The sequence below is a fragment of the Bubalus bubalis genome, chromosome 11, assembly GCF_019923935.1.
Source record: "Bubalus bubalis isolate 160015118507 breed Murrah chromosome 11, NDDB_SH_1, whole genome shotgun sequence".
Classification (NCBI taxonomy): Eukaryota; Metazoa; Chordata; class Mammalia; order Artiodactyla; family Bovidae; genus Bubalus; species Bubalus bubalis.
The window spans coordinates 96,905,181-96,913,519 of NC_059167.1; the positions used below are offsets into that span (position 1 = coordinate 96,905,181).

Below are 8,339 nucleotides of genomic sequence, written 5' to 3' on the forward strand. Positions count from 1 at the left end.
TTCACGTTCATGCATTGGAGAAGGAAATGGCAACCCACTCCAGTGTTCTTGCCTGGAGGATCCCAGGGACGGCGGAGCCTGGTGGGCTGCCATCTGTGGGGTCGCACAGAGTCGGACACGACTGAAGCAACTTAGCAGCAGCAGCAGCATGTCCATTGAGTCGGTGATGCCATCCAGCCATCTCATCCTCTGTTGTCCCCTTCCCCTCCCGCCTTCAATCTTTCCTGGCATCAGGGTCTTTTCAAATGAGTCAGTTCTTCGCATCAGGTGGCCAAAGTATTAGAGTTTCAGCTTCAACATCAGTCCTTCAAATGAATTTTCAGGACTGATTTCCTTTAGGATGGACTGGTTGGATCTCCTTGCAGTCCAAGGGGCTCTCAAGATTCTTATCCAACACCACAGTTCAAAAGCATCAATTCTTCAGCGCTGAGCTTTCTTTATAGTCCAACTCTCACATCCATATATGACTACTGGAAAAACCATAGCCTTGACTAGATGGACCTTTGTTGGCAAAGTAAAGTCTCTCCTTTTTAATACGCTGTCTAGGTTGGTCATAACTTTTCTTCCAAGGAGTAAGCGTCTTTTAATTTCATGGCTGCAGTCACCATCTGCAGTGATTTTGCAGATGGCAGTGTAGTGCCTCAAAATAACCATCTTATCAGGGTGTGGTTGCCAGATTCTTTTATGGATCAGAGATGGCAGGGACGGGAGGGGGAGACAAAGTGAAAAAACTATGCAATCACTTGAAAATGTACCCTCAGGCAGGGGAATGTGTTAATTTCGCTTCCTTACAGTCCTTCACAGATGGGCTTGCTATGTCTATTCCATGCCCATTATACAAACCTATGGCTCCACAGTCCATTACCATTTTATTCTGCAGCTCTACCAAGAAGAGATGGCAAGAATACACAGAAGAACTGTACAGAAAAGATCTTCACAACCCAGATAATCACGATGGTGTGATCACTGACCTAGAGCCAGACATCCTGGAATGTGAAGTCAAGTGGGCCTTAGAAAGCATCACTATGAACAAAGCTAGTGGAGGTGATGGAATTCCAGTTGAACTATTCCAAATCCTGAAAGATGATGCTGTGAAAGTGCTGCAGTCAATATGCCAGCAAATTTGGAAAACTCAGCAGTGGCCACAGGACTGGAAAAGGACTGTTTTCATTCCAATCCCAAAGAAAGGCAATGCCAAAGAATGCTCAAACTACCTCACAATTGCACTCATCTCACACGCTAGTAAGTAATGCTCAAAATTCTCCAAGCCAGGCTTTAGCAATATGTGAACCATGAACTTCCTGATATTCAAGCTGGTTTCAGAAAAGTCAGAGGAACCAGAGATCAACTTGCCAACATCTGCTGGATCATAGAAAAAGCAAGAGAGTTCCAGAAAAACATCTATTTCTGCTTTATTGACTATGCCAAAGCCTTTGACTCTGTGGATCACAATAAACTGTGGAAAATTCTGAAAGAGATGGGAATACCAGACCACCTGATCTGCCTCTTGAGAAATTTGTATGCAGGTCAGGAAGCAACAGTTAGAACTGGACATGGAACAACAGACTGGTTCCAAATAGGAAAAGGAGTTCATCAAGCCTGTATATTGTCACCCTGTTTATTTAACTTATATGCAGAGTACATCATGAGAAACGCTGGACTGGAAGAAACACAAGCTGGAATCAAGATTGTCAGGAGAAATATCAATAACCTCAGATATGCAGATGACACCACCCTTATGGCAGAAAGTGAAGAGGAACTAAAAAGCCTCTTGATGAAAGTGAAAGAGGAAAGTGAAAAAGTTGGCTTAAAGCTCAACATTCAGAAAATGAAGATCATGGCATCTGGTCCCATCACTTCATGGGAAATAGATGGAGAAACAGTGGAAACAGTGTCAGACTTTATTTTTTTTGGCCTCCAAGATCACTGCAGATGGTGACTGCAGCCATGAAATTAAAAGATGCTTACTCCTTGGAAGGAAAGTTATGACCAACCTAGACAGTATGTTAAAAAGCAGAGACATTACTTTGCCAACAAAGGTCCGTCTAGTCAAGGCTATGGTTTTTCCAGTGGTCATGTATGGATGTGAGAGTTGGACTGTGAAGAAAGCTGAGCGCCGAAGCATTGATGCTTTTGAACTGTGGTGTTGGAGAAGACTCTTGAGAGTCCCTTGGACTGCAAGGAGATCCAACCAGTCCATGCTGAAGGAGATCAGTCCTGGGTGTTCTTTGCAAGGAATGATGCTGAAGCTGAAACTCCAGTACTTTGGCCACCTCATGCGAAGAATTGACTCATTGGAAAAGACTCTGATGCTGGGAGGGATTGGGGGCAGGAGGAGAAGGGGACGACATAGGATGAGATGGCTGGATGGCATCACTGACTCGATGGACATGAGTCTGAGTGAACTCCGGGAATTGGTGATGGACAGGGAGGCCTGGCATGCTGCGATTCATGGGGTCACAAAGAGTAGGACACGACTGAGTGACTGATCTGATCTGATCTGATCTACCAGAATGTGCATCCTGATGAATGACTAACTACAGTACTCTGAAACTGGAAACTATTTCATGATATATGTGAGTTCCCTGAAACAGGACTTCTTACTGCCCATGGCTTCCCACAGATAATTCATTTTCCTGGTAAACAATGACCATCTCAGGTACGAGAGAATCATTTTGTCTGACTCTAATGTCCCTACTGGGCTTCCCAGGTGGCTCAGTGGTAAAAAAAAAAAACAAAAACAAAAACAAACCACCTGCCAATGCAGGAGACATTGGTTCAATCCCTTGATTGGGAAGATCCCCTGGAAGAGGACAACCCACTCCAGTTTTCTTGCCTGGAAAATCCCACGGACAGAGGAGCCTGGCGGACTACTGTCCATGGGGTCGCAAAGAGTCAGACACTACTGTGCATATCCACACATACAATGTCCCTTTTGGGAACCAGTAAGGAGAAGCAGCAGTCCCTCCCAGGAGATGTCAGCTGCCTCTTGACATTCAAAGCCTGGACATACTTTGGCTTCCAGTTCTGCCACAGTCACCCTCGCTCTGGGCCCCTTTCAGCAGATAGAGGTCTTCAGCAGTTATTTATCAGCTAGCTGATAAATAAAGTATATCTTCCTTGCTGGAGGCAGGGATCAGGTTCAGGCAATTCCTTGAAAAGTGACTTAAGAAGGGCTAGCATGGAGATACTTTACCCCAAATCCCAGGCACCCTCCAAAATTCCCCTTACTCTCCAAGGGGATGTCCTTCTATCACTAAGGTTTTTTCTTATTTATCCAAAAGATTCTAGTAAATACTTTGCTATCCAGGAAGACTATATTTGATTCTGCCAGTCTACTTGGCCAGAACATAGAACATGTGAAAGAATCTTACTCCTTCTTTCAGTCTTTACCCTTGAGTTCTCTGTGCAGGTGACGAGGGACACCAACTCTACAAGCCATCCATTCACCACTATTTCCTGAACCACTGCTGCGTTTCAGGCTGAGGGTGGGGGCGGCTCAGAGCATAAGGATGAGATGATGTGACTTCCACCCTGCCAGAGCTCCCCTTCTAGTAGGGGAGACAGAGAGCATCCACGTCAGTCGTGACCCAGCAGGACACGTGCAGTGACAGGAGGGCACACGGTGTGCTGTACAGCCCTAAGGGAAGGAGCGACTCGTTAGACTTCATGGCATTGCGGAGATTTCCTAAGGGAGACGCTATGATGCTAAACCTTAAAAGCTATCCGTCAGAGAGGAGGAAGGCGTTCCAGGCATGGAGAATGGCATCCATGGGCCAGGTCGCAGAGGGTAGTGGCTCCAGACAAGGTCAGAAGTCTTAGGAGGCTGCCCTACGGTGGCATGGCCAAGAGTAGGAAAGCTGAGCCTGAAAACAGAGTTGGGCTACATCGAGATGAGCCGCATGTCTTGTGAGGTTACTTGGATTTCACCTGTAGGCAACAGAGTCATGGGTGACTTCTAAGAAGCAGAAGGTTTGTTTGAGAAAGATCTCTCTGAGACCAGGTTAGAGGACAACAGATGCAAAGGAGAGGAATTTGAGGGAGTAAGATCAGTGGGTGCCTGTCATGTTATTATTGGTTAATTTTATGTGTAAACTTGATTGGGCCAGGGTGCCCAGGTATTTGGTCAAACATTATCCTGCACATTTCCATGAAGATGTTTTTAAAATGAGATTAACATTCAAACCAGTGGACTGAAGCAGATTGCCTTATGTGGGCGGGCCTTGTCCCATCAGTTGAAAGCCTTATTAGAATTAAGACAGGCCTTCCCTGGGCTTCCCTGGTGTCTCGGAGGGTAAAGAGTCTGCCTGCAGTGTGGGAGATCCGGGCTTTATCCCTGGGTGGGGAAGATCCCCTGGAGAAAGGAGTGGCAACCCATTCCAGTATTCTTGCCTGGGGAATCCCAGACAGAGAAGCCTGGTGGGCTACAGTCCATGGAAGACTGAGTGACTAACGCTTTCACTTTCTTTTTCCCCCTGAGCAAGAGGGAACAGCCTTGGACTTGATCTGCAACATTGATTCTTCCCAGCTTACCAGCTCACTGGGCAGATTCTGGACATGCTAGCCTCTGTCATTACATGAACCCATTTCTTGAAATTACTTAATTAAAATAAAGAAATATATATTTGTATCCATGATATGTTTTCTATCTTATTGGTTCTGTTTCTTTGGGAAAGTCTGACTAATTCCATTACATTCTTTCTAAATCTATTTCCAAAAACCTTCCATGGCTCTGGGAAATGCATTAAAAGAAATTTCCACCCACTGGTACTTTCTCACAGAGGGTACAAGACTAAGCTTTAATCATTTGTCTTGGCCTCCAGCACTCAGCACAGACCTGGTTCTATATAAATACTTATAAACTTCAAAAATGTGTAAATCAATGCCTAAATGATAGTCTTTTACAAAGTATGGTGCATATCCCATTGGTGATGAGATGGTTTAAGGGGTTACACACTTTTTCAACAGTTATACACAGTAGACATTCCTTTACCCAATATGCATTTCACTGAACTCTCGATTTTCTCAGTTTTTGTTTTTTTAATTAAGCTATTTTAATGTTGGGGTTTTTTTTCTTTTTAACAGTGGAATAAATGACTTGATGAGTGTAGACATGTAAGGCTGGTTGGTACAATTCAGAAATATGAGTAATGGTATCCTGATTGGTGTGTAGTCTTCAATAATTACAAGGAGCTATTTGTATGTAAGTGCTGTTAAACCAGTAAGACTGCATTTATGAATCTATCATTTTCAGGATTGCTGGTAACCTGGGCATATTTTTCCCAAATGACTTTGCCTCTTTGTGTCACAAGGCCCAATTCATTCACATTTGCCTCAGTAACAGCACCTTTGGTAACTATGAAGTGTTGCTTTTTAGAAATGACTATGAAAGCTTTTATCACTGCTATACCCTTAAGAGCCTAAGCTCTACGTTTTTGAAATTTTAGGGAGAGTGAGCCTATAATTTCAAGATACCTTAAGCAGCAAAATTTGAACAAGTCTTCCAAGTGCCCTTCTTCATAAATCTATTTAGAATCAAGCTTAAAAATCACCACCAGCAAATCATTTTCATAGCCTGTATGGCAACTGAACTTTCTTCTATTTAATTTTTCAGCACTGCTTTATTATAAGACACAGGTGGCAAAAAATAATAAGCTATTTGTATTGTAAGCTGAAAAGAAAGAGAGTCATAGAGTAGATTTGCAGCAATCCCTTCTGAGGATAGCAAGAAAAATAGACATTTCAACTGTGCCTTTCGATTCGCAATCAGGTTGATGGAAACAAATAGCCCCAGGGAATTCACCTTAAACCCTAAATAAAGAAACAAACATTTGGTCAACCAAGGGTCTAGAATTGGTATAGAATTTAGAGACTCAAGAGACAGTTTTCTATAACAGGTTAACCTGGGGTATCTGCTGCTGCTGCTGCTGCTGCTGCTAAGTCGTGTCCGACTCTGTGCGACCCCGTAGATGGCAGCCCACCAGGCAAGAACACTGGAGTGTGTTGCCCTTTCCTTCTCTGGGGCATCCTCTAGTGCACATTAATGAAGTCTCCTTTATGTACAGTTGGGAAGGTCCCTGGAGGAAGAAATGGCAACCCACTCCAGTATTCTTGCCTAGAGAATCCCATGGACAGAGGAGCCTGGTGGGCTACAGTCCATGGGGTTGCAAAGAGTCAGACACGACTGAGCGCCTGATACTTGACTTTTTGCTAAGAACACCCAAAGGTGTATACAGTGGGGATGAGGGATTCTTCTTTACACCAAGGACTGGCAGGCAAAAGGTGGCTCTCAGTCCAGGATGTGTCACATGGGCCTTCCTGAAATATAACCCTATTGGCCTAATGAATCTTTCATATTTAGGTAGCTTTAGAGTAAGGAGCCTTGTAGGCTGCAGTCCATGGGGTCGCGAAGAGTCCAACACGGCTGAGCGACTTCACTTTCACTTTTCACTTTCCTGCATTGGAGAAGGAAATGGCAACCCACTCCAGTGTTCTTGCCTGGAGAATCCCAGGGACGGGGGAGCCTGGTGGGCTGCCGTCTATGGGGTCGCACAGAGTCGGACACGACTGAAGCGACTTGGCAGCGGCAGCAGCAGCAGAGTAAAGCCATCTCCAACAAAGCAGTGTTTGTAACCATCCTCTTCTAGGCTTTCTTCTTTGTCTTTCCATTCAAATAACTTTTCATACTTCTGTTTCTCCCTAGGCGAGAACTATGGGCAGAGAGACTTTGTTTTTCTCACTTTCTCTTTTCAGTTTTGTTTAATCATATTGGAAAGTACGTCAGCTCGAGACTGTCCCTCTCTGCCCAGCGGTTATGTAGGCACTGTTCTCTGTGGAGTCTTTTTATCGTGCTTCGGTTTGGTTGTTTCTCTTTTCATGCATCTTTTTCACGTGTATTTTCTCAGCATGGAGCTGTCTATGGTAGAGCTTAGCTTTCAGACCAATCATCTTTTTCGCCTCCTTTGAACATTCACGAGCCTCTTGACCTTCCTTCTCTCCTCTTTTCCTCATGGTAATCCAAGTGATATCCACAGTGCTTCCTGTGTAACTCAATACATTCATATACTCATTTTGTGTCGTGGTGAGGGCAGCCCAGCCATGGGGTGCAGCCGCCAGAGCACAGAGGCTCTCGATTTGTGGGTCTCAGAGACCCATGAACAGACTCCATGCCCTTCTCCATCAGTTCTGCTGATTGACATTTGCATCCCTAGAAATACTCATTCATCCACCCACAGACTCCATGGCCACCGGGGTCATGGCATGCTCACCAGGAGACCTCTGATCTTGTCCCCAAACCAGGCTGTGCCAATTTGGACATATGTGACTCAAGTAAATATCATGTACATCAATGAAATATAAGTAGGAAAAGAAAAAAAGCCCAAGTTATATGAAAATCAAGTTGAATGCCTTAAAGAAAGATGGCAAAGGTAAATTGCTCAAGAATGATATCATAAATTTTGTTGTTGAGTTCGGTGGGCAGGAAAACAGCTGTAAAACCAGTAGGGAAAAGGAATAAAATCCTAGAAGGTTTCACACTCAAAGTTATATCCAAGGGTCTGAATTCTCATCCCATTTTAAAGAACCTGAAATTTGGAAATTGTGGGCAATGGACTTTGGGTGCCGTTTATGCTAGATACCGTAAAATCTGGTTAGCATACCTGTGCTATGGAGAATTTTGTCCCCCCCCCCCAAAAATATGCTAAAATCCTAACCTCTACTTCCTCAGAATGGGACCTTATTTGGAAATAGGGTCATTCCAGACATAATTAGTTAAACTAGGATGAGGTCATACTGGAGTAAGATGGGCTCCTAATCCGATATGACTGGTGTCCTTGTGATGGGGGAATCTGGACACAGGAATTCATGGAGGAGAGATGAAAGGGGAGATTGGGATGATGCGTGTGAGAGTCAAGGTTACCCAAAAGTGTCCGCAAACCATCAGAAGCTCAGAGAAGGCATGACCAGATTCTCACTCACAACCCTCAGGAAGAACCAGTTCCGTTGACACCTTCATCTTGGACTCCTAGCCTCCAGACTCTCAGAGTGCCTTTCTCTTGTTTAAGCTGCTCTGTTTGTGGTACTGGGTTTGGACAGCTCTAGGAGACTAACACAAGGCCATACTCAAAGAGAAGCCCATTGTTAACATGAAACAATATATGCTTTTGAAGTTAGGATAAACTACTTAGGATATGTATGTATCATTTTTAATACCTTGATTTAACTTGAATCTACTTTATTACCGATTCAACTATGAGACTCAGTGACATAGGATAAAAGAGCTCTTATTCTAGTTATCTTAATGCAAATTAGAAAAGCTTGTACAAGCATATCAATCCATG

The 8,339-nt window shown here is 44.0% G+C and overlaps 1 pseudogene; it reads right to left on the bottom strand.

The window, feature by feature from the left end:
- Nucleotides 1–5,233: 5,233 nt before the first annotated feature.
- Nucleotides 5,234–8,014, bottom strand: LOC123328332 (annotated as a pseudogene).
- Between the last annotated feature and the right edge of the window lie 325 nt (nucleotides 8,015–8,339).